The following is a 26,191-nucleotide window of genomic DNA, read 5'->3' on the forward strand; positions in this document are numbered from 1 at the left end:
GAAAGAACAGGTGACTTCCTTATGCAACAGATGAAACAGCAAGTTGCCCAATTTGCTCATGCTGTAAACGCATGTCTAACATAGTGGTTCACACAACATGAGTGCTCAATAAATGATTGTAAAATAGAGAGAATGTGTTAAGAAACATTAAGTAATAAACACTATCTTGAACTTGATGGAGGCAGTAATTATTTTATCATTCAGACCTATGCTGTAGATCTAGGTGATAAATATTCAGAAAACAAGTAATATAATCTTAGGCAGTGTGCATAATTTTGGAGTATAATCACTGCTTACAATTTATAATTATTTATAATATTTAATAGTGATAGAAATATTTCTATCAGTCATCATACCCACATTATATTATTTATTCTTGAAGTAACTAATGTTGAAAGGGATTGAAATAAATGATGATGTAAGTTAACTGCAGACAAATACCGTATTCTTTGGACTATAAGATGCAGCCCCCCTCCCCATTTGGGAGGAATAATGGTTATTAAGGCTGTTGTTGAGTTCTGTTTACATTTATATTGATGAAATATTATGGTATTAAATATATTTTACCACATTTTTTGCTTCAAAAATTTTTTCCTATTTTCTTCCTCTAAAACCTTGGTGCACCTTACATTCTGAAAAATATGGTATTTCTTTTAAAAGGTGACTGTCAACCTACTGACATGAGAAACATTTTCAGAAAGTATTTAGCTTAGTACAGTTTAGCACACTGTAGGATGTATCTACAGATGATAGAGACCATTTCATTTTCAGGTTTGCTACAAAATTACAACACTCAGTAATTATTTGTGTATTAACCTTTTTTTCTGTTTGCATGGGCTTTTTAACTGTGTTCACCATATCATCCCTTAGTCTAATTTGAGCAGGCTGGGTGTGTGAGCTTTGTGCAAAGTGCTGAGCTTACAGATTTGTGTCCAGGGTCCTTCTGGTTAAGCAGTTTACTCTGAAGTGTAGCCCTTGTAATGGTGAAATGCTCCATGGCATTTCTCCACCAATCACAGCCAGACTGTGTGGGTCTCCTGTTTTGGGCTCTCCTGGAACCTTGAGAAGCACTAAGGACAAAGTATATGGTTGGATATGACAGTTTCAGGAATTTCCAAAACCTCCTAGTAAAGAAAGGCCTCAGATTTATTTCAGGCAACAGCAAAAATCATCCAATCTATGATATTTCATAACAATGAGAAGGAAAGAACAACTCATACCATTTGGCCTATTGAGATAGTTACACAGGATGCATCACCAGTGTCATGTTTAAAATCCTGAGGTTACTAAATATATGCACATGTGTGTGTATCTATCTATCTATCTATGCATATGTGAAAGTCTATTTATACCATTTCACAAAGCATGTTTCTGCTGTGGTCATTTAAAGACAGAGGACACACACAGAGGGGCACTCAGTCCCATGCAGGTTCCTTCCCATCCCCCCCCCGATGCACAGCATCTTCTGCAAAGGGGCTGACACACCGAATCTATGCATTGTCACAAAGAATGGAAGGAAGAACTGGGCTTCATTAACAAAACACATAGCTGAATGTACCAAAACTCAATATTATGACATTTGTGTTTTTCTAATCTTACATTAAATGGTTTCCTATGAATGGCTTGTGATCAAGCTTTTTCCCCCAAATAATAAGAAACCCTTTTTTGAATGATATAATTTTTTTCCTTACATGTGAGTTTCTGACAAATTCCTTAACGTCTCTAAGCCTTCCATTCTGAATGTCTGAGATGAAAGGACATTTTGTGGCAATGAAATTTGGGCATCCTGGAAGAAAATTACATGAAAAACCATTTGGGATGTCACTGTCTAGATTCTGACTACTGAAAGATATTATTAATTAGATGGGTTTTGAGATAAGAACGCCAATGTAATCCTTACGGCACAAAGACTCCCCTGTAATTCTTTGAAAGAAAGATTAGAAGGGTTCCGGGAGGCAAAGGGGGGTGGTTGTGTGGGTGTGTGCCCCAGTGGGTGCAGTGAGTGGGAGGAAGGCACAAGTACCTTCGGCAAGCAGAAAGAGTCCAGCCATTGAGTCATGCAGGCAGAAAGCTTTCGGGACTGTGCGTATTTGAAAACTCGAACTCAACTAAGGAGAGACTTTTTTCAAAAGGACTATTGCCAGACAGGGGCAAGGGTCTCCTGTAGTAGGAGATTGCTCTGACCATGAGATCTGAGAACGTGTCAAGGGTTAGGCCAAAGAGGCTTTCTTGTATCAGGAGAAGTAAGCAAGACTTGACAGTGTGAGGTTTGGAGAAGCGAGTGAGGGATGTTGGTGGGCGATGGGCAGTTGGTCACAGACTGGTTTATTTCGAGGTCAAGACTGTTGTCCAGAGGGGCTGTGAAGGGCCACACGCTGGCTGAGACCGAGATGGGCCAAGTGTAGGAGTCTAGGGGAAGAAGAGCGTCTTAACTAAAGTTCGGTTAACAAGCATTTTGTTCCAATGGATCAGCTACTCATTTATGAGGCCAAAAGAGGACATTTGCAGGATGTGTGTCAGGCCTTGTCACAGATAAACAAGAGCATCCATGAGTCTTACGATAATTGCATGGGGAAGGATGTCTCTTTGCCATTTCTTGGAATACAAAGGGTGAGAAGATTTTGTAACATTCACAGTTTTCCAGGACCACAGAACTTGGGTAAAATTCAACATTGTCAGAACTCCAAGAACTAATGAGAGGGGCAAAACAGGCAGAGTGTGGTGACGACAGGGAGTCCCTGAGCTGATGGCAAGCCAAAAGCCATTCAGGCAGGCCCCCAAACTCTGTGTAGGGAGTTGGCAGCAGGCTGGAGTTCAGAGGCAAACTTTCATTCTTCAGAGGTAGGGTGCTGAGAATAAGATGAGGCCCCAAGTCTCAAAGTATATGAAGTGGCTTCTGGTTTCTAGAACAGGTAGGTAAGCATTTCCATTCAGAGGGACCAAGACATCAGTGCATCTGTATTAAATCAGAGGTAGATTGGAGATTATCAAAAATAACTCTTCTACTAATGGATAAAATTGATTCCAAACTCCAGAACTTAGTTCAGCTCTCATGGAATGGGGGGAAAGGGAGCAGACCAACCTGGCACATAATATCTTTAAAAAAGATTTCTTCTTAAAGAAAACCAGTTTATTTGCAGTCTGAATAATGGCTTACTGCATCACGAACCTTTATCATTTCCATACTATATACTTAAGGGTTTCTTTTTATTTTATAGGTCAGCATCTTGAGTCTCATATGGGAAAAGCAAAGTTAAATTTAGGAAGGAAATAGAATATAAATAGCTATATTAAAGGACTGTAAGGTTTGAAAAATTACATGTCAAAATTGAAAATGTGAAAGTTAGATTCTTTGGGGTTTCTCTATTTTTAAGTTTCTATTTCTCTTCTGTTGATAACATTAATGTTGAATATTGAGTTATATTTTCCAAACATTGAGTATAGTTTCTATATGCAATAAGTGAGACTTTATAAATGACTTGCATGTGGTTTATCATTTACTTTCTTTAGGTTTTCTTCACCTTATTTAAATATCCAAGAAGCTCAGATAATATATAAATACGAATGTATGCTACAAGAAGCTTGTCTTATTTTATTAATTTACAAGAGTATTTGTGAAAGTTTTATGTGCAGGTAGAAAACATATCATCATTTTCTTGACCCATTATAACACAGTTCCCCAGATGAATTCAAATATAGCAACAGCTTCAGAACAGCTCTCCATATCTGATTTAGTGAGCCTGGAGTTATTTATTCAAATACTAAATGTTTATTCAGGATACAGGATGCTACTTAACGAGATTTCTGTGCTGTCTCATATCACTTAGTTATAACTGTGCTAATAGCTCCTACCCTGGTATGCCTTATTTTGGTTTTATATTTAACAGATTAAATATATATGTATAGCTGTCCAGAAAGTATCTAGCCATTCAATATAAAAAGTAGAGACATTTATTGAAGAAGATAGAAGGTACAAGAAACATTGTATATAGGACAATGACGCCTCAGTCCCCTTCAAAGTAGGCTCCTTGGGACCTCACACAGTTCTCCCAGCATCTCTTCCACTGCTCAAAACACTGCAAAATCCTTTGTTGGAATTGCCGTCAGCTGCTCCATTGTATTTTCCTGAGTCTTATCGATGGTCTGAAATCTCATCCTTTTCAAAGGTGATTTTCATTTCAAGAAAAGCCAGAAGTCGCAGGGTGCCAAGTCTGGGCTGTAGGGGGCACCGAGTCGTCTGAGTAATTTGATGTTTTGCCAAAAAATTCTGTATGAGACATGATGCATGAATTGGTGCAACGTTGTGATGAAACTGCCAGTTACCTGTGGCTCATAGCCGCAGCCTTCTGAATCATCTGAATAGTTTCTCGGGAGGAATATTCAAGCCTAATGCAAAATCTGGTACAGACTGTTTGCTCTACTTGCTCAGCCCTGTTGAATGTGGTGGCCACACAGTGCACATGCTCACAGAGTGGCATCTAATGACTAATACAGTGAAGTTGTCATTGTTCGAGCTTGTACATTCCAGTCCACTCTCCTTGGCTGCCAGGTTACATCAATGTCGCACAAACCATTCTCATTATATCAACAATGGCTGGACTGTTTCAGGACAGACTAACATACACACATACATGCACACACATATGAAGTCTTATTTTTACATCCCTGTCAGGTGTAAACATTCAGTATATGTAGTGATTTAACTAAAAAGTAAGCTTTAAAATGGAGTACTATCCTTTTTAATCCTATGTATTTCAATCAATCTGTAAAATAACATAATGCATAGTATACATAGAATTAGAATTATCAAGTATACATAGAATTAGAATGTGTCTAGAGACGTGTGAAACATCAAAGAAGTGCTGAAGTGTTTTCTCCCTTAGTTCCTGACCATAGCCCAGCCTCGGGTCTCCACTTCCTATCTTAGTCCCCAGTCCCTCCCCGCAAGAGAAGTCCAAAGAGCTTTCCTGGAATCAGAGCTCTTTAGAGATCTGATCTCTGTCCTCTAAACGTCATCTCCTGATTTTTTAAAAAATTTAATTAATTGATTTTAAAGGGGAAAAGAGAGAGAGAGATCGATTTGTTGTTCCACTTATTTATGCATTCATTGGTTGATTCCAGTATGTGTCCTGACTGGGGAATCAAACCTGCAACCTTGGCCTTGGCATATCAGGAGGACCCTCTAACCCACAGAGCTACCCAGTTGGAGCCATCTCCCGATTGCTTTCCATTTTTGCTGTATACTTCACTCATCCTTAACTGTAGTCAGGTTCCTGAATGGGCCATCATTTTCAATGCCTTTGTACACACCCTTTTCTCTTCCTCTCAAGTCCTTCTCATCTCGTTTTCCAGGGGAACTTCCACACAGCACTGGACATTTTCTCTGACTTCCCCATGGAGAGGTGGCTACTGTTATCTTTGCACCCTCACTATACCTTGTACTTACCTCCATCTCAATCTCAATTCCTTGATACTGCATTTATCTGTTCTTATCCTGTCTACCTATTGCACTGGGAACTCTTTGAGGTCTACATTATTCCTGTTTGAATTCCCAGGGCTTTGCTGTGCACAGTACCTTGCTTATAGATTACCAGTGAGTGTTTCCTTAATTAATAAATACAAAGTTTGTTTTCAAATTTTTCTATGGAATAATTTGGGTAGACTTTAGTATATGAATGCACTTGGAAACTATTTCCAAATATTATCTGATCTATGCACATAAAATATCCTATAGATTTGATAATTTAGCTGTTATATATGTAAAGATTTAAGGTATATCCTTTATAGTCCTATGTTAATTAATCTATTTGAGTCGATCACACATTTCTTAATAACATAGCAAGCACTGTAAATATGACACATTATGGTAATTAATAATAATTTTTAAAAGATTTTTATTTATTTATCTTTAGAGGGGAAGGGAAGGAGAGAGGGAGAGAAAGATCAATGAATGGTTGCTTCTTGTGAGTCCCCTGTTGGGAACTGGCCTGCAACCCAGGCATGTGCCCTGACTGGGAATCAAACCTCAATCCTTTGGTTCACAGGCCCATGCTCAATGCCCTGAGCTACACCAGCCAGGGCTGGTAATTAATAATAATTTATCATTATGAATTAAATGAGCTGATATGTGTGTTTACATATATTTATACTATGTCTCTAACCTCTATTTCATTGAAATCCTCTAATAATCTATAGAGAATACAAAAATATAGTAAATTAAAATGTTTTATATTTATCAATTTCTGAACCTTGTAAATCAAAAATATAGTTGAAAAGCTGATGGAAGCATAAAGATGAGAATAGTTCATTCTTCTTGGTGAAGTCAGGGAAGTTTGCACCAAGGAGCTACTTTTTATTCTGCATGTTTGATGATAACGAAGACTTTTCCAGATTGCAGGTACCATTCTACTCAGAAAAAACAGCACAGGCAATGACAAAAGGCCTGTGTGTGCTGGGCGTGCTTGGAACCCAGGAGCTCGGGTTGGAGTGGCCATGGTCCCATGTCGATAAAGGAAGACGAGTGTGAAAAGGTGGCAAGAAAACAGTTTGAAAATCTAACATTAAAAGCATAGCAATTATATGCAGATATTTTTTTCCTATTTAGAAAAAAATTTTTTCTTTTGTGATTGGATCACATCCTTTATTTTATTGATGGGATATTCAAAAGAACTAACTAATGTGTTGCAAAAAAAAGTACTTGCTAAATAACAGGGATGTTAAAATAAAAGATCAACCTCCACACAGTAAGTATAAATTGCTACAGGTATTTCTTTTTTTTTAACATTGTAATCATGTTGATAAAATACCAAGTTTGGATGTGCTTCCTTAAAGCAACTATTGCTATGTGTAATAGTTAAGCATTTATGCTATTTTTAGACCTGTTTTTCAGAATTTATTCCCACAATGTATTATAGTATAAAACAGTTTTTTTACTAATTTCTTTTGAAGCAAAAATTTTTTATTTCTTTTATGTATATGCCTCTTCCTTCTTCATTTTCTTTTTTTAAAAATAAAACTTAGCCCTGGCTGGTGTAGCTCAGCGGATTGAGCATGGACCTGCAAACCACACAATTGAGGTTCAATTCCCAGTCAGGGTACATGCCAGGGTTGCAGGCCAGTTCCCAGCAGGGGACTCACGAGAGGCAACCATACATTGATATTTCTCTCCTTCTCTCCTTCCCTTCCCCTCTAAAGAAAAATAAATAAATATTAAAAAAATAAAACTCATAATTACATTCTCTTGCCTAGGTTATAGACAGATTTGAACTGTAATGCAGTCACATTGTTTGATTTTATTTTTCCTTTTTGGCATTTCCAGTGTTCACACTTCATAATAACTTTAAAAAATTAGGTTGGCAAAGAGAACTGCACAGCCACAAAACTAGTCAGAATCAGCAGAGCAATTGAGGGCTGGGCTGGTATTTTGGCATTTGCTTTTCAGTTGAAAAGGGACTCTTTAAGTAAATAGACTCTTCCAGTATATATTTTTTTGTTTTGAGAATACTTATTTTAAAGTACTCTTAAAATTTTAAACTAAGCCGTGTCTGTTGTGGCTGGAAAGGCTGCCCGGGAACAGTGAATATGAACTATTTAGTTCAGCACTGGTGTCTTCAGAACGGAAACAGCTGTGCCCCCCAATTGGGTGGCAATGGACCATTTTAATAATTAAGGCTCATAGTTTCAATTACCACAATATGAAATTCTTTCTGGCCAAAGTTTATTTGGTTCTCAAAGATAGACACATTCTCTTTTCTTCCCATCCTGGTAATAGAGATACAATAACAAAGGCATAATTTCAAAATATTAAAGCAAGCTCACTCCTTTTTGAATTGAAAGCAAAGCTATTACTGTGGTTGGATGGATTCTTACAATAGTTTTCACTACTTTTCTGGTCTTATACCTAAGCTCCCTTTAACCCCATTCATTCCCTACAGCACAGGGTTCTCATACTAAAATACACATTTGAAGAAGTCTCTTCCCTATCTATAATCTGGGAATGGATTTCAGATTAGAAATATAAACTTCTCAGTAAGACTGCAAGGCCATTCGTAATCAGTCCCGCCTACCTGTCTAGTCTCCTGCTTTTTGTCCCCTGACCCAACTTACCTCCATCCTTTTTTGTGAACTGCCCTTTATACCCAGACCCTCACTTTGTTAACTTACTCTTCGGTTGTTGCATGACATATGCTATTTCCAGAAAGCCTCATTTTCATCCTCTGACCCTAGGATAGATGTTGCTCTAGTGAACTTCCCATAACATTATTTTACTGCAATGTAGTTTGTATTTATTCTCTATTTCTGCACATGAGGCAGAAACTACAAGAGTAGGTGCCTTGTTCACCTTTTGTCCATGTGTCACGCTTGTTACTTGGAAGGTAGTCTATAAATATTTATTAAATGGATGAGATAAGAAATGTGGATAGCATGAGATAGGTAACATACCAAAGTTCTTGTCATCAACTATGTGACCAGTCTTGATCAAATTATCTTAAACTCTCTGAACCTGTCCCATTTCCTCAACTGTAAAATGAAATTGTCTAGAGAACACAAATTTTATATTTCACCTGATCTAAAATTTTATTATTAAGCCAAAAATTACTGAGTATGATGAAAACACCAACAAAGTATTTTATCAACCAAATATTACATACAATATTCAATGAGAAGGTTCTGAAAGAAAGAAACTAATCATATAGTTGGAGAAAGAAGACCTAGATATGGTAAATAATAAGAATAAAAGGCATATGTCTTTATATTTGTCAAGGAAAGAGAGCTAAAGAGTGGCAGCATGGGTGAATTTTATTTTGAAAAATGTTTTTAATTTTTTAAGGTGCTACATAAAGTTAGAAAATACCTCCAAGTGAGAAGGTAGTGTGAAAAATGTTATCAGTGTCATGGCTGGGAACACTTTATAACTGCACAGGAGCCTTAAAGCTTCACAAAATGAGATTTTCTAGTCACAGAGCAGCACCAGGGTGCTATTGGTTGGCAAATATCCACCAGCAGATTTTAGGGGTAAAGTTTTGGGTCTGTTTACTTACATCATAACCATGGGCATTGACTCAATAACTACTCTCATTGGAAGCTCCAAATGTCCAAGTAGTAATAATAACACTTTGCTTAGCATGACACTAGGAACAATATGTGATATCTGTGCATTTTAGCTTTTCCTGTCTTCAGTGGAAAAATTTAGTTTTTCCAGACCACCTGGATTCTGTGATGATTTTACAGGTAACATTTAACAACCCAAAACTTATTGGTTAATATTTATAACTAAGCTTATCTATAGGCACGTGTTTTTTAATAGTACTAGGAGGCAAAATAGGAAACCTGGAAAACATTTATAATTGGCCATTTTTGTTAAATGAGGTACTCTAAATAGAGCGGCTAACATGGAGAGAGGTACATGCTAGGCACACAATGCTATCCGAATCACTTCTTGTTTGCTGCCTTCTCGGTCAAGCTGTTATGCCATTAGGTCACAGGTTTGATTCCCAGTCAGGGCACGTGCCTGGATTGCAGGCCAGGTCCCCAGCTGAGGGCATGTGAGAGGCAAACTGATCAGTGTATCTCTCACACATTGATGTTTCTGTCTCTCTCTTTCTCCCTCCCTCCCCCTCTCTCTCTAAAATAAATAAATAAAACATTTAAAAATGTATATGTACCTTCAATACATTCAATTATTTGTGTTTATTCTTTCCTATGGAGGACTTTTCTATCCAGAAAGATGACCAACAAAATACCAAATATTTTAGTTTCCAGGAAATCAGATTATTTGAAAACATTTTCTAATACATAAGACTAGAAGATGACTTTCCAAAAGGGAGGGGAAATGAAAAAAACATCTCACTTATCAAAGTTTCACTGTTTCTAAATCTTGAATGTTTTGTTTTCCATTTCACATTTCTTAATGTTTGTCACACTGTACGTTCCCATTTAAAATTCCTCAGTTTTCATTAGGTCTTTCCTGAGTTCTTCACTTCGATGAAATGAATTTTCTCTCTACATCTGTTGTGTATTGTTTAGTACATCCATAAAGTATTAGAGTTGGTAGGGAATTTATAGTTATTTTATTTTAGAAACCAGAAAGGTTAGTAAATTAGTCATTGTATATTTTTATACAAAATTTTTCAGTTTTTTGTATTACACATATTAATTTCAGTGTATTAATATACCTGTTACTTTCAACAACTTTATTTGCTTCAAAACACTCTCCAAAATTCTAACCTATTGGACATTTATTTTCTGCAACTGTTCGATGGAAGTATTCAAAAGAGAACCTCTGTTCAGGATAGAAGCTTTTGTTTTGTACCTGTTTTCCCAGAATATACTATCTTCTCCCCACAGATAAGCACCATTTTTAAAGCTTTACTCACTGGACTTTGTCTTTTTGGTTGAAATCATTTCCATTCATTTATCCCACCCATCTACCTTGTTTAGGGCCCAAAGAAGCTCTCTAAATTACTCCAGCATGAGATCTTTCTCTAACTCTTAGTGCATTTAATTTTCTGTGTCGTAAATTCCCACATTGTCATGTATGCATAGTGTAGATTTGTTCGTTGGCCATTCCAGGCATTTACGCCATAGGCCAACAACTGGATCAACACCATCATCTTTCTGCCCCGTGCTGTTGCCTATGCGTGCTCACTGATTACTCAGAGCATTTTCTTGGTACTGAGGGGAATAATTTATTATGTGCCACGATTTGTAACCTTGGAGGTTTAGATGAAAGCTCTCCAGAATGTGCTGAAAGCCCTGTGCCTAGAGGCAATATACCATCTGGGTCTAAAGGAAACGCCATTTGTTGTCTCGTATTAGAAGAAATTGGAAAGACGTGGGAGAAAAAAAACACATGGTATCCATAAGTGTGATTAGGGTGCATGGAGACTTTTTTTCTGGACAGTCCTGGTTTGCACAGTTATGAACTATAACTCCAAATAGTCCTTGGAAAAGATGACTCACAGTCACCAATCAGGGCACAATGAAACGGCATCGTACATTCAGTGTACACACCTATTCACCGGTTCATGTTCATCGTAATCGCATGTAGCAACCCAATGCCATGAGGAAGCAGAGAAAGTGAAGTTGGAAACCGTTTGTCCATTGGCTCACCTACCCAGTGTGTTCAGATGAATGGAATCGGACAGAAGTCCCGGTGGGGCTGCTGCCATGGAATTGATGCTTTTGATTAGGTATCAAAGAAAGCCATCTTCAGAGGCTGTCATTTGGATTAATTCCCAGGGCTGAGAGCTAGCGCAGTGTCTTTGAAAAGAAAGACTGTTAGGAGGTATTCGTATGCAAATGTGGCAGTGATTTAATATACTGCAAAGTTTGAGAGAATTGGGAAAATCAACAAAACTGTCCTTTAAAGATTTTGTTACTGTCTGTTTGAAATGAAAGAGATAACAGTGTTGTGAGGTAGACCAGGAGCGTGGGCGGTGGGCCTGCATGCCGATGTCTTTTCTCAGGGGGATAATGGAGCCCTGTATAAGCCCCTATCTATTCCATCACAGGACAAGATTTCGGAACCTTAATACCAGATTGCTAACGTTATCACCTAGTGACTGTCACATCTGGTACATTGAAAAGAAATAAGCCTGTTTTTTGAAATCTGAAAGTTAGTGCCACTTTAACAGAAAAATCTTTGATAACAATAGGTATTAAACCACTTAAATTGGTCAGTAAATTTATTGGAATAATGAGGAACATATAGCCTTGAGCTGACATATATTTGATAGTGCTGGGGTTAAAGATTGTGCATATAAGAGGTTTTGATAGAAAACATCTGGCCAATCTGATGAACGAAAACTTGATTATAGTTACGTGACATTTTCTCACACTTTATGTATCCTTAAATACAGCTTTTTCAAATATGATGATCCCAAGCAAAACTATAGAACATTTCTGAATCTACAAGATCTTATTTTGTGTGTACGTGTGCATGTGTACACTCAGGTATTTATTTATGTTACAAGGCTTCCTCAGGGTGGTGAAGCATTGTTGGAAAAACATAAAAAGTCACACTGAGAGGTGGTCAGGCCAGATGGAGAGGACAAAGGTCATGGCCCCCTGGGGGACGGAAGGAGCTAAGTGGAGAGTAGGGAAAGAAGTCTCTGCACCTGAGAACACATGAGGAGCCATATCACTAAAGACAGAGCTACTTGAGGGTAATTGAGATGTCATCTAACCTGAGCATAACCTGACCCCATTTTAGCATGCAGGGACATTTTAGAAGAAAAAAAATGAGAAGATCTTTAAAAGTCAATGCTTGCTATTTGGAGCTATTTGCTTCTACATAAATATTTTTAAGGTTCATTGCTTTTCTATCAGTCATGCTATATCTAGAATATTAATCAATGCTTCACTACATCCTTAACAGGAGTAAGGGCCAAAGCATAAAAAAATGAAACGTACTTCTGAAAAAATTACCAAATCAGAATGTATTGCCTGGTGTAGTTTTCTGAAACAGTGCCTACTGCTCTGATAGCAGTGAACTAGTAGAAAATGTCCACTTCGTCATTTAGGAAGCTCACGTTAAGAGTAACCTCTCAGAGCTGTTCGCAGTACAATGTGCCTGATTTCATCGGGAACATGCCTACAGTCCTTGAAGAAGCTGGCACCACAGCAGCGGACACCCAGACTTGCAGGCTTGCATTTATAACTATTAGGACCTCATCTGTGGGACTGTCACAGGGGGATAATAACCTGTCATAACATAGAAAGCTTGGTTTCCTCTGGGGCCTTTCAATTTTTTCCCCTAAATATCTCACTTTGAACAGAATAGAGATTTTATTCCCATTACAAGTCGAAGCTGTTTGTAATGGGAATAAAATTTGCTCCTGATCAGGGGTTCTCACATCTTCCTTTTCATTGACCTATTAACTACATTAGTGAAAAAAGACCCTTTGAGCCACCCATTCAAATGGCTTAGGTTTGTCCTATTTCTCACAGGCATGCGCACACAGAGGTTTACACACACCCGCTCTCAAGAAGGATGGAGAGAAGAGACGGACAGCAGGTTGTTCAGCCCCAGAGGGATCTCTCTCCGCCCAGGCCAGGAAGGCAGTTCCAGGGGGTGGGGGAGGGGAGCCAGTGTGTTTCCTACCCCTTTTTCCAGCCTCTTTCTTCCTTGGCTCTCTAGAAGCCACATTCAGAGAACCCAACTACACAAAAGATAAGCTTGAAGCCTTTTTACATTTCGATATGTAAAAAAATAGGAACCCTCTCTGGGAAGACTTTTGTCCATTTTCTTTGTCCTATTCTGATGTATTGGACGTCTCTAAGAAAGGCTGACAATATTGACTGAATATCAAGCCCTAAGTGTTTTGATGATTTAGCTGTTGAACTCCATAAATAAAGTCTGGTAGGAGATTTATAGAAGTTATAACACAATGAGATTTGAAGACATTTTTTTCTCCCTAAACATCAGAATATTCTATGGAAATCTGTTGAAGCAGAGACAAACCACAGGGAAATCTTATCTTTCATAATCATTCAACGTAGGTTTAATCATTTCATTTTAGCTAGACATTTCATACTAGCTTTAAAAATATTTCTCCAAGGGTAAAATCCACATATATTATGTTAGGCATAATAATTAATACCTAAGTGTAACTGGGTAATACATACTGAGTTTTTACATTTGTTCTAATATATGGAGATTTTGGCCTTCGAGCACAGCTGACTGGTTACACATTATTACTGATAAATGTGATAAAGCAGCCATTTATTTTCTGAGTAGTTAAATTGTCAATTTAGTAAATGGATTTTCTTATCCAAAGGGAGATTGGTGAAATAGTAACAATAACTCACATTTGTAGAGCATGTAAGTTGTTTACAAGTATATTATCTTATGAGATCCTGACAACATAATGAAAAGTAGGCAGAGCAAATGTTCTTTCCAATAATTTACAGATGACGCGAGAGGAATTCAGAGAAGTTGTGATCTGATCAATAGCACACAGCTACAAGGTGTAAAACCCAAGGCTTGAAGTCTCATTTTCTGTCTCTGCCTTTCTGTTGTGCTGAGGTTGATGTATAAGTTAGTAACATTTGAATGGAGATAATATTTGCTTTAAGAAGTAATCAACACCCAATATGTTTGGAATAAATACTCTTACAAATGAAATTTCAATGAATTGTTCTAGAACTATAATTTAAAGACATACTGTTTTAAAAAGATTTTGTTTATTCTATTCCCAGTCAGGGCACATGCCTGGGTTGCAGGCCAGTTCCCAGCAGGGGACTCACGAGAGGCAACCATACATTAATACTTCTCTCCTCCTCTCCTTCCTTTCCCCTCTAAAGATAAATAAATAAAATCTTTTAAAAAAAGATTTTGTTTATTTTTAGAGAGAGGAGAAGGAAGGAGAAAGAGAGGGAGAGAAACAGCAATGTGTGGTTGCCTCTCATGTGTCCCCTACTGGGGACCTGGGGCCACAACCCAGGCATGTGCCCTGACTGGGAATCCAACTGGTGACCGTTTGGTTTGCAGGCCAGTGCTCAGTCCACTGAGCCACACCAACCAGGGCTAAAGACCTGGCATTTTAAAGTATAATTGGCATACAATTTTATATAAGTTTCAGGTATACAACATAGTGATTCAATATTAGTATATTAATACCTTATGAACTGATCACCATGATATGTCTAGTAACCATGTGTCCTCGCACACAGTTATTACAGTTTATTACAGTATTATTGACTGTATTTCTTATGCTGTCCATTACAGCCCCATATCTTATTTATGTTATAATTGGAATTTTGCTCCTCTTCATCCCCTTCACCTTTCTGCCTCCCCCCACCACCACCACCACACACACTCCTCCCCTCTGGCGGCCATTAGTTATGTTCTCTGAGTCTGCGAGTTGAAGAAACAGCATTTTAGTAGTGGTATCATTGTCGTTGTGCTGGGCAGGTTGACAGATGCCATGAAAATTCATGAGCCTGGCTATCTTAGAACTACCAGTCTAGGAGACAAATAATACAAGTCCTGTTCCTAAAATTAAACTCATACAGAGACCATACATCTACAATTACAGTTGCATTTCTAGAGCAGTAACTTCAAACATTACTTGATGACAGCATTTATTGATTACTAAGTTACTTGCAGTTTTAACACTACAACGTAATGGGTTTGTGCCACCTAAGAAACGAGAAAAATAATAAAGAACTAAACAAAAATATTTTGAGCAATGGTAAATGCTTCCTCTAAGATTGTGTAAAGATTAGAACTTTTTTTATTCTTCACTTTTCATGTAGACTTTATTATGTATATTTTATGTCTTATGCGATACTTTCTTTCAGTCAGCCTTCTCATACTAGTATTATTGAGAAGCAATAATTGAGTGTAGTTTAATAAAGCAGGACTTGTCACCCAGATGAAATGCTTGACAAAACTTATTCTACATTTTTTAAATTGATTAAAAGCCTTATTTGTCCAATCTACTAGAACTTTTACCCATTTCTTGTTGGAATGTATTTTGTATGAAATAAACCCATGTTTGAATTTAAAGTAATAATTAAAAAATTCTTTTATGCAAAGGAATTATTGGACTATTTTACACAATAAGATTTGGGGCAAAAACTACATAAGAACCCACTTGGTCTCGATCAATTTTTACATTTAGTTTGCCCAAATATTGCTGATAAAAACAAAAGTGTATATTCTGGTTTTGATTGATTTACAATCTTCTTTTTTTTCCTTCCTAGAGCTAAATTTTAAAGTGATTAGAAACATAATATTTAGCACCATTTCAAGATTGTAGATCAGACTTTGGAAAACCATTGCCTGCAGACCCAATCTGGCCACACCATTTGTTGCTGATAAAGTTTTATTGAAACATAGCCAGTCTCATTTACTTACATGGTATTTAGGGCTGCTTTCTGACTTCAGTGGCCAGATGGAGCAGTTGCAACAAAAACCATGTACCCCTGGAAGTCTGAAATATTTATTACCTGACCTATTACAGAAAAGTTTCTGAGCTCTGTTACAGAGGTTGTAATTTGTAGCCTAACTAGTACTGTTTTTCTACACACATTTTCCTGCTTCATTATCTTTAATATCTCCCACCTTTGGGAATATGACTGCTTTCAGCAGAAAAACAGCTGTTCATCTGTGAATGAACCTTGTTACACTTTTTGAGTGTGTAGGGAAGCTGTGTTTTTCAATAGCTTACAATTCTTCAAAGAAAATAATTCAATGGCAATGGCCTAAAAGACATTAGTTTGAACAATAGAGTATCTGATTCAGAGTGACAAAGACTGATTTATTTTATGCAAATTAATATTTCCTAGATAGCTTGCTATAAGCACTGAAAAGATTTCTCTCTGTAACACTTAATAACATCGCTAGTGCCTGTTTTGAGAGGAAAGGCTTTGGCATGTGTTTCTAAATTAATAGTTATCTGCAGCTAATGTGTCGTTTTCACCACATGACTAATAATTTGAAAAGGCAACCTAGGTGAATATGCTTGCCCTAAAATCCTAGGACAACCCTAGGTTAAACAGTTTTAGCATTTCCTATAGAGATCTCTAATTGCATACATCCACTTTTCCACAAGGCATGACTTCATAGGAAGACTCCACTTCTAAGACCCTTTGCAGTTAGAAGTAGTTCTGGTCAAGGAGATGTGCCAGAAGTCACGGGTGTGGCCCTTGCTGCCAAGGCATTTAAAAGGCAGCATGCCTGATTTGCCCTAACTCTGTTCCCTCAGACACATGGGTTGAGATGGGTAGAGAGGAAGCCTGGGTCCCTGGTGTACTGGACGGAGGCAAGGCTCTGCTGTTCCATCTGACTGTGTGAAGCAGAAATAAACTCATTCTTTTTTTCTTTTAAAGATTGTCAGACACTTAGATTTGCAGTATATTGATATTGCAACATGGCCAGTTTTATCACAACTAATGAACTACTTTGCTTGCAATAATTTATTGGCGCCTATATGTTGTCTCTATTGGTGGGTTTGAAAGACAATGTTTTCCTTTTCAGTGCTGAGTTGAGAGGAACACCTCACTGAACTTAGAATCAGAAGTTCAGTGTTCAAGTTCACTTTCTAATATTTTTGACTAGGTAGCTCTGTTTACAATTTGAAATAGATGAGAAACAGAACCCAGCATTTATCTTTATTCTAGAATTGAGAATCAGGATGCTCACTGTGTGGAAGCATCTAGCTCAGATCCAAATATGCATGTTTTGAGTAACTACTATTACTTCAAGTGTCAGGTCAAGATTATTCTGTACTTCCAACAATAAGTAGAGCTCTGTATAGATGGGTTTCTGGAAAATAGTCACACTTGGTTGTTGTTGTTGCTACTCAAGTAGTGATTTAATTATATTAGGTAGGTCGTTATCACAGGAGTGTCTTTCTGAATCATTTGATAAATCAAAATATGTTTATAAAGAGAACAACAGCTATTTTTTATTTGAATAGTAATTTTAATTTTGACAACACTAATTAGTCTGGAAAAAATCAGAAGCTGTGAAAGCCAAAATTTTTAAGGCCGTGCAGCCTCTGAGAGAAAGTACAGTAACAAGAAGGCAAGTGTCTAGATATCTAAGGATAGGGGTTTTTGTTGTTGTTGTTTTTTTATTTAACCACAAAAATGACAGAGCTCCATGATACTCATTTCAATCAGAAACTCGGTTAACTAGAAATAGATACAATGTATTAGGATATATATCAGGATCATATTAGATGAAGGTTACCTTAAAATGAGGAAGGTAAACATCATATTCATCAGTAAACAATTTATTTCTCTAAACGTGGGGCACAAGGAGGGAAATACATACCACCCCTTAAAAGCAGAGAATTGAAGAACAGGATCCCATGGACTCAGACAATGCACAGTGACTGCAGTAGTCAGGTCAGGGAGGAGTGGAGGTGGAAGAGGGTGTAAGGGGGATCAATGGCAATGGGAAAAATTAAAAATAAATACAACAAAAGCAGAGTGTACTTGTTCTCAGTCGAAACATTATTGCAGGGGCATAAGGCTGGGGGAAGAGGAGACATAAGGCTGATTGGCAAAGGTGTGCTGGAGCTGTGAGGACTCCATGACGAAGCAGGAAGATGGGATTTTAGGGGGAACTGTATGAAAACAGGAGAACATGGCAGTTAAAAGATTGGTGCAAGTGGGTTGTGGAGGGCAGGTTGACAAGCGGGACCTTAATACATAAACTTTTTTTTTCAAATTTTATTTTAATTGTTGTTCGAGGACACTTTTCTGTCATGAACTTTTCATAATTCGAAGCAATGATTTTAGAAGATGACCCTCAGGCAGGCTGTATGAGGAATCTAAGAGGGAAAGACTAGAAGCAGGAACTCATTTGTATCATTTAATCTCACAGAGCTAGTTCCAGGAAAACTAAAGTGACTTAAACAGTTAAAATGGCTACAAGAAGGAAGACACTAAAGTCGGAGATGTTTTGAGGAGAAGCAATTTTGTGTTTGGTGATAGTTAGTCATTGGGCAGGAGTAAAGGGGCTAGAAAATGAGTGATGTTTAGAGCCAAGTAAGAAGGCAGACTATTGGTTTCATTAGCTGAATTGAGGATTTGGGGAATAAAATTTAGCATGTTTAGGAAAAGATTCAATGAAGTATATAGATGAATAGGGATATTTGGTAAAGATTTTGAGATGAAGTTAAATTGGGGCTTTCACATGTAAGAACTGATTTCATTTATATTTTGGTATTTAACAAACCACTCTAAGACTTATGGCATTCAATTAAAACAATGGCTTATTTTGCTCACAAATATGCAAACAAGGCTGAACGTGTCAGGGACAGCTCATTTCTGCTCCACACAGCATCAGTCAGGGCAGCTGGTCCGGGGACGGCAGGGTCTACCATCAAGGTGACTCTCTCCCATAGCAGGTAAGTAGGGGCTGGCTGCCATCTGAAAGGTCAGCTGGGACTATGTGCAGGCGGTCCATCAGGTATTCTCACTAACAGGACATTTATTTTATGAATTTACTATAGATTTCCGAGCCCATGCTATATTTTTAAAGCCATAAGATTACTCCAAATGTGTAGCTCTGGGAGAAAAATCTAAACTAACTGACCAATCCTGTCCACTTTCTAGATATTGGGGAGGTCACACTCTTATTATTTTAAATATTGAAGTTAGTAGAAACCTGTTCTCATTCACTTTGTATCCTGAACTTTTAGTGCAGTTGCTCATTGGTTGTTCGCTGAACATATGTGTACATGTGACATGGTTTTTAAGATCCACTTGGTTTCATGAATAGAGCTTCCTAACTGGTGTGCAGTAAATGAGTTGTAGATAGGTGGAAGTCTTTATCTGCTTTAGCCTCAGACCCTCAGGAAATGGTGTTGAGTCCGGAATAGCCTCACATTTACCTGTGTGCTGTAAAAATGTTATTTTATGAGCATGCCGTACCATGAAAGAACTGAGAACCACATTATTGAGACACATTACTAATTAAGAAAGAATTTAATGGAGCTGATTAAAATTCAAATTAAGAAGTTATTAAAAGAGCAACCGAATGAAGCCATGGAGAACAAAAGAAATACAAAAATGAATACAAAAGGGAAAAATAAAGTTATCAAACAGAGGAGTAGAATTGATAAATGAATCAAAAGTTCTTTCGTGGAGGTGAGAAGAAGAGACAAACTACTAGTAAATCTCATAAAAAGAGTATATAAATTGGAAAGGCAAATGGCAGAATAATCACAGTGAAAAGGTAAATTAAAAAGTTTATAAGAGAATAATTTGCCCAAGACTATTCAAATCAAAATAAAAACTAAATAAAATCAACGACTCCTCAGAAAACATGAATCTCCAAAATGGATCTCGGAATTGATCCATAACCTTGGAAAACCATGGGGAACGTTTTCAAAGAATAAACCTCCAAAAAGTGCGGGACCAGTCACTTCAGAAGTGAATTTTGTAAAACCTTTGAGGCAAGTAGGACTTCAATGTTGTTCAAATTGCTCCTGGTATAGACAAGAGACATTTACCTGGCACTACTATTTCTAGAGAAATGCCCAGGATCCGTTCTCCCAGCAATGGGGCTTTTTTCACACTCCGTGATACATAGAGTAAGTCGGGGTGTACTGTGACAATTTTTGCATGTAGGTCAGTCGGTCTTCTGTATGTCACAGTTACGTTTCTGTGCTCCAGCAACTCTTGCAGCTGAAAAGTTCAAGCGCTTTCCTCTAAGAAGCTCAATTCTCCTTGTATTAGTGAGCTTACTCTCAGCCTCATGAAGTGGGTGAAATTGAAGGGAAGCTCTGGCTTAAAGGTTTTAGATAACAGTGCCCCAGATGGGTTTTTTTCCTTTATCAAAGATATTTATAATTTATTGGACTCTACATTTCTTCTCTGTGAGGCAATGAGCTATACACTTCTAAAGGCTTCCAGTTCTCTGCTTCATAGATAGGAAGGCCACATGTCTGGTTTTGTCGGGGATAGTTGGGTAATTACTATGGTTCCCCCTCTTCCATGGTTGTTGATAAAGCCTCCTCTTAATCCTGAAAGAGTCTCAGTCTGGAAGATGAATTATATGGTCTCTCCATTCATGGACCATAATGAAGCCAAGCGAACAATTTTTTGTGTGCATTGGAGAAGGCACAGTTCACTTTCTCTCCTGCTAGCACAGGCTTGCTGGTGAGTCCACACAGATAAAAAACAGCGCTTAGCCTTTGTGTTTCTTGTCACATATATTGAGACCTTCCTGATTGAGTCCAACACTGAATTGCTCACTTTTGTGAACGAGTTCATCAGTTTGATAATTAGTTGACAGAGTCAATTGCTTCTTGAAAGGTCTGATACTTGTTGAAAATCAGCCAGATTTAGGGAGAAGTGAAACTTGCGGTTGAGTTTTTCAGGGAATGTGGAATTGTTGAATTTGCACAAAGAAAGACACATTTGGTGTGATTTGCCAACTCTTCAATGACAACTCATTAATAATTGTAAAGTTTTGGAACTATGCACAGTGACCGCATTTGCCCTGCGTTAGTCTACTGCTCGCTTCTGCCTGGTGTCTGTGCCAGAGACTTACTGACTTGACAGACCGGAGCTTTTGGTCAAGTGAATTGTGCTTGGTAACGGAAAACATTTGGGAGAATGTATATCTCTTTCCCGAAAATCTGAAGTCCATTCTTTCGGGAGATCTAATTTCATTTTAATTTAAAGGAAAGCTGCTAACTCAACTGCATGCCAACCATTAGGGGATAATTTGTAAGTATGAGGAAAGTGTAAAAATGAAAACTCATGCCCTGGCTGGTGGGACTCAGTGGATTGAGTATAGGTCTGTGAACCAAAGGGTTATGGATTCATTCCCAGTCAGGGCATGTGCCTGTGTTGTAGGCCAGGTCCCCATTAGGGCACATGCAAGAGGCAACCACACAGTGATGTTTCTCTTTCTCTGTTTCTCCCTCCTTTTCTTACTTTCTAGAAGTGGATAGATAAAATAGTTTAAAAAATGAAAAGCTCATGAGGGACAATCCCAAATCACACAACACAATGGAAATGAATAAATTTGTCAAATATTCTTATAGAATCAAAATACTGTCTCAAAATATATTTAAGATAAATGTATTCTGATTCTCCTGACTTCACAATAGAGAGCCTGTTGCTCTTACTCATTGCTGAGCCAAGTGGTGGTGGTGCTGTGGCTCATCACAGACTCCTCTTCATCTTGATCACCGTGTTCCAACTGTGCTGCCTTCTCTCTGCTAGTGGGATGTGCTAGTCTCCCGATAACTCAGGAGTTAGGAATTGCTATGCTTTATTTGTGAGTGCTCCTTCCAGAGGTACTTCCTTTTGATCATCCAACCTCCTGCTCAAATGCCCCACACGTGAAGCTGTCCAGTCTAAAGGAATTGCCCTATTCCTTTCCATCCCATTGCCCTGCATTGTTTCAGACACTGGACTCTATTTAGATTTATTTTTTATTTTATTTAGTTTATGTTTCTCCCACTAGCAGGCAAAATCCACAAGGACAGAGGTCTTGTTTTATTGTGTACATTGCTATATCCCCAGGGTCCATAAAAGACCTGACATGCAGAATCTACTCAATTGTTATTTGTGTAAAAAAAATGATATTGATATTTTTCTATAAGTTTTTTGAAAAGATTTTACTTGTGTATTTTTAGACATGGGGGAAGGGAGGGAGAAAAAAAGGGAGAGAAACATCAATGTGTGGTTGCCTCTCACGTGCCCTGCAGTGGGGACCTGGTCCACAACCCAGTTGTGTGCCCTGATTGGGAATTGAACCAGTGACCCTTTGATTTGCAGGCTGGCACTCAATCTACTGAGTCATACTAGCCATGTATTTTTCTATAAGTTGACATGCATAAAATTATTGAGCAATCATATAGATTGTTTAATGAACACATTGTTGTGTATATTGTTGGAACTTCTCATCTTCATTTATAATTTAAATTGTACCTAACTCATGAAATCATCACAAATAATTAACCTTGAGGCCAAAATAATACAATAAAACACAACTTTTCACTTTGAGGCATAATAAGCAAGTCCTAATGTTCTAACATTGCTTAGTGAAAAGGTACAACAATCCAGTACTTGAACCAAATACAAAATTGGGAAATTTTGTACCTCAATTCATACAATATATACTTGCTTTTCCTAAATAAATTATATTCATATTGACACAAATAGGGTAAAAAAACTGAAATATATTTCTAAGCAATTATTGAGCTTTATTCTGCAGAGATATTGGAAAGCAAGCACAGTTACATAATAGACAGAATATGAAAGACTAACTTTTAATCTGTATATAAAGATACTCCTGTTTTGAGTTAGGATATCTCAGCTTTAATGCCTACTGAGAAATCTGAACTTCTGAGAGAAGTTGATAGAGTGGCTCTGTGTATACATTTGCGACCTTCTGTGAGAGTCAAGTAGGCAGCAGATTACCTATTCTTAAAAATGTTCAAAAACTTTCTTTATCCTGAGTCTAAGAAGACATAACATTATCTTTTTTATTGGTTTATTGTTGTTGAGGTCAACGAACTTCTAAAGAACATGGCCAAAGTTTCAACTTCCTGTTTTTATAGTAATAGCCAACTCATCTTCAGAAAAATTCTAACAATGTCCTGGAGAATGTGATGTGAAGTGCATGCATTTGTCTTCTGTGGTCAACAGCAATCTGCAAAGAATTTCCAGATGACTTTTTGCATATCCAAGCTTTATTTGGATGCCTACACATCCACTCTCCCATTAGCAGTGTTATCAAATAGCTTCGAGGGGGTGCACTTTAAGCATTTGAAAGGTTTCCATTCTTGTGCAGCCCCGATAATGCATGTGATGATCTCAGTTCTTTTCTATCATGATGAATTTTGTAGAACTTGTTCGGTATGTAGCAGAGGGGTATTAAAATATGCTTTCCTAGTTCCTTTGAAATGTTGAATTTTAAAAGTTATGTGAAGATTACCAAGGAGATTTTACAATTGGCAGGTTTCTTTGACATCTTATGTATCCAGATGTTAATATACAAAACAGCTTTATAAGAATGCATTTTCTTTCTCTGAGTACAAAGCAATGAATATTCATAACACATATGTAAATAAGAACTTTTCTCCTATCACATTTCTGATTTAATTCTCAAGCTGGCTATATCTTGTTTAAAATTCTTTTCCCACTTCCAAATTATTATAAAGACAAAGTGAGCATTTAAAAATACTTCAGTGGTAGCAATAAATACAGATTTTCATGTAAGTACTAAAACTTGAAACATAGGTGGTCTATATTGGACATTAATATATCCAATATTAATTATAGAGTTCTAAGGATTTATAGTACTAACGTAACAATACAATTTCAACTCTATAATTATAACTGTTAGGACTGAGAGACCCCAGTCTTTGACCATTCAGTGAAACAGATAGTAAACCAAAGACTGGAGATGTAAAAGGTCTCACTAAGGTCACAGAGCCACTAAGTCACAGCACTTCCGTTCTCTGATTCCAAGTCCAGTGTTCTCACGGACCAAATCGTGGGCTTTTCACATAAACATTCTTCAAGTAGCAAGTATAGCAGCAGTGATCGGAAGTTAGTAGTTCTCTTGGTGTATCTTTACTATAACATTTGTAGCCACGCATCTCAGATTGGGAAGGTGGGCATAAGAATCATATCGGATGCTTCCTTAGGATACAGATTTTTAAAACTTCCATCTTCAGCATGCCTGTGGTAAAATTTGGGTCTGCATTTTTAAGAAGTTTGTCTAGCGTTTCTTATTATTTCAGTAAACATTCTGAGTTATTGTAATCTTTACACTCAAGCATTAATGGTTTAGAGAGTGTAATCTGAAACATGTGTATCAAACACATAGGATTTCTATATGGCATTGAATAATTGCCTTCCTGAATGAAGGATCTCTAAAAATACAGGTGAATGTAAAACATATTTTAAAATACTACTTTATTTTTTAGATTCAGGAGTTTTTGTTTAATCAAATCATCTCCATCAAAAGTTGTTGACAGCACATCCTTATCCACCATCTATTCTGGCTGAAAGAGTATCTGTTTGAGAGGAGCGATTGCCCTGTCAATTTAAATGTCAGTGGTAATAAATGAAAACATTTATTTTAATATGAAAACAGATTATTGCACGACTCCCATTTCTATTCTGAATATGTATATAGCTGTCAATCAAAGAGATGCAGCAAAATTAACGTACAAAATCAAAGTAATCAGCTTTAATTGTTCAAGGAAAAATTCAGGTCACCTATCAACCTAGATGAGGAATGATGTCCAAATTTTATTTTGGATACTTAGCATTTCCCATGGTAATTTGCTATTTTAATTTTCCAGCCTCCTAAATTAACCATTCAACCTTTCCATATTCAAATTTCCACACACCTGTTTGGCCCGAAGACATAAAGACTGAGAAGAAACGGTATTTATGAGTCTCAGACCAGACCATTTGCACACCAGAAAGTCATTGACCATCTGTTTGCTTCCTGTTAACCCCTAGCTGTATCTTCCAATTCCCCACCTGCTGGAGCCCTTGCAAATGAAGTCCTCGTTTGTTGACAGCACACATGCGCAGTTTTTCTGGCTCCTAATCTTCCACTCAATGCCTAAGATGAGAGCATGTCTTGTGTTTTCAGGAATATGCTCAGGTTTGAATCGAACTGCTAGAGATGGAGACTTCTGGTTTGGACTCAGGACTGCCTGTGTACTGCCCACTGAGCGTCTCAGTGGTCGTCGTATAGACCCTTATTTTTTTAGCGATCTCTGAGATTGCCAGTTATTGATATGATGCTCAAATAACAACAAAAATACATAATTATTGGTCTTGGGAACGGGGCAGATGAGTCAAATCTAGAGTACTGGTTTTGAGGACTAAGCTTTGTGGTTTGACCAATCATACAGTATCATTTATTCACCTTTACTGCAATTTTTTTTAATGTTTGAGGTTGAATCTTTGGGTTATTATGTAAGTAAATAGTGATTAACTTTATTCTTTAAGGATTTGAAGACCATTGCCTGCAAACTATAAAATTTAACCATTTTTCCCTCTGAGAAACATGTTTTCGTTTTTAACATACTCTGCTAGAAATAGGAAAGTTGGCACAGAACATGTTGACTAATTAAAAGAACAAAACTCTACTGAAGTTACATAAATATTTTTACTAGCTTCATTAGGCCACAGACTTTGAATTTAGATGGTCTGACAACTGTAGTATTTTATACAATATGTTCAACCCACATTTTGTGCAAAGCGCCTCCATACTTGATTATTTTCTCATTCAGCCTTCTCTGCATATAATATTAACTCACTCAACAATAACTTCACCCATAAATTAGAAGAACATTACTACATTTCAACAGCTATACTGATGAAATACGATCCACAACAATAGCTGATTTACTCAGTTCTTAGTGTGCGCCTGGCATGACCATAAGCATTTTGTGTTCATGTCCTCGGTGCCCACAACATTCTTATGGGATGAGCAATGTGACTGTGAAACTAGCAAAATACCTAGTTAAGTACCTCACTCAAGGTCAAGAAAGTTCTACTAACTTAAACCCAAGAAGTATTTTAGTTGTCCAGGTCCCAGATAGGCAGGACAAGTGTTGAAATTAGTATCATATTTATATGAACATGTGAAATTCTACTCTTTTCTAGTTGACTTAATGTAATAACAACTAAAAGGAGATAAAGTACTAAATACTAACTAGTCACCATTTCTTATATAATT

Source organism: Sturnira hondurensis, unplaced genomic scaffold (genome assembly GCF_014824575.4).
Source record: "Sturnira hondurensis isolate 20B ecotype Veracruz unplaced genomic scaffold, ASM1482457v3 Scaffold0008640, whole genome shotgun sequence".
Classification (NCBI taxonomy): Eukaryota; Metazoa; Chordata; class Mammalia; order Chiroptera; family Phyllostomidae; genus Sturnira; species Sturnira hondurensis.